Source organism: Galeopterus variegatus, unplaced genomic scaffold, assembly GCF_000696425.1.
Source record: "Galeopterus variegatus unplaced genomic scaffold, G_variegatus-3.0.2 Scaffold23264, whole genome shotgun sequence".
NCBI classification, from domain to species: Eukaryota; Metazoa; Chordata; class Mammalia; order Dermoptera; family Cynocephalidae; genus Galeopterus; species Galeopterus variegatus.
The window spans coordinates 9156-10830 of record NW_007749375.1 but is presented as its reverse complement, the minus strand read 5'-3'; the positions used below and the strand labels follow the sequence as shown (position 1 = coordinate 10830).

Here is a 1675-nt window from a genome sequence, read left to right as displayed (position 1 = left end):
AAGACTTTACACAGTATAAATAGGTCTTTCAGATCACTCGAGTCATAAATATAATTTTTTAATTTCTTAAATTCAAATAATAGATATTCTGTTGGGTTCTAAATTAAATGACATAAAACTAATTTAAAAATAAAAAGAACTTCAAAATTTAGTTTGCATTATAAGAAATCTGTTACATTTAGCATTATTTGAATTCATAATCATTAGGAATCTTTAACGGATCTGTAACATTAGTAAAAATGGCAATTACTTCATACAGAAAAATCAGATAAAATTGATTTCACCTGAATTTTTTTTGTTTTCTTCTTTTCTTTTTTTGTCGCTATATTTTTCTTCATCACTTGTTTCACTGAATAACATTTCAGGTATCTAAAATATGAAGAGTATTTCTATATAACTTAAGTATGAGAAAGTTAAGTAAATCTAGTATCCTAGGTTAAAAACCTTTAACACAAAATAGACAGTATCAATTGCACTTTTCTTCTAGGATTCATTCCAGGCTAAAAGAAAAAAAATAATGTATCAATCTTTAGAAGGCATTATTTCCTAGACAACATTTTGACAACTACCAACCATTAGTTGGTTGCAAATTAATGGCACATAGGGAAAAGCTTCAATGATTAGACTATACAAAATGAAGAAAATTTCAATATGAATTGAATTTGAAAATAATCACAATGCCATAGGAAATAATCACAATGCCTCTTAAAATCATACCATAATAAAAATAAAATGTTTTATTTGGCATCAAACTGATAAAATGCCCTCTTGGCACAGCAGGGTAGCAAAGATTCTTAGCTTTCTCAAATAAGAAGTAACTAAAAGTAAGTAATAATTTCATAATTTTATAATTGACAATAATTTCATAATAGGTAATTTTAAAAATTATCTAGTTTTTAGCTGTGGCTGGTTTTTTGTCTGTTATTTTCTCTGTCACATCCCCAACTTATAGAACAGTGGCACACATTTAACATTCAATAATTATTTCTTACTGAATGCCTCTTATCCACGTGGCCTCCTCAGACTAAAATAATTTTCCTCTCCTTTATCTACTTACTGAAATCTAACTAAAATACAATCTCATTTGTAAAACCTTGTCTATTTATCGAAAACTATACTCCTTACTCTGAATCACAACAAGCATTTATTTGTACCCCTATTATAGAAAAATAAAGAAATGAGTGATTGAGATTATCATTCAAAAAAATGTTGAAAATTATTTATTCAAATGAAGCAAAATAAGAGACTTCCAGATAATATGTGGCTATGTGTTCCCACTCTAAACTTATCCTCCAAACACATAAATAGCAGTAATAAATTTTTTTAAACAGATTTTTTAAATTTTTAACTGTTAAAATTCTGCTAAGATTTTTTTATTCTNTTTTTTTTTTTTTTTTTTTTTTTTTTTTTTTTTTTTTTTTTTTTTTTTTTTTTGGTGGCTGACCTTACTACCTTACTGATTCTTTCTATGTTCCTTATTTCCTCTTTCTTGGCTCAGGGCGTCATCATTTCTCTCAGAGTACAGACTTCTAAGTGGTCTAATTGCCTTTGATTTCTCTTTATACCAATCTATTTTCCAGTAACTGAGGAAAGAGATGGACCCAGAGATTTCTGCTTCTGAAACAAGACTCTAGTTACATTCCTATTACAGTCTCTCAAAAACCCCAGATCACCC

At 27.8% G+C, this 1675-nt stretch overlaps 1 long non-coding RNA gene across 1 annotated transcript in view; it reads right to left on the bottom strand.

Moving 5' to 3' along the window:
* Window positions 1-217: 217 nt before the first annotated feature.
* The window catches only part of LOC103583463, a 7050-nt gene continuing 5592 nt past the window's right edge, over window positions 218-1675 (bottom strand). The window contains exon 3 of the long non-coding RNA XR_549859.1: window positions 218-369. This is a non-coding gene — a long non-coding RNA (uncharacterized LOC103583463). The remainder of the gene's footprint in view (window positions 370-1675) is intronic.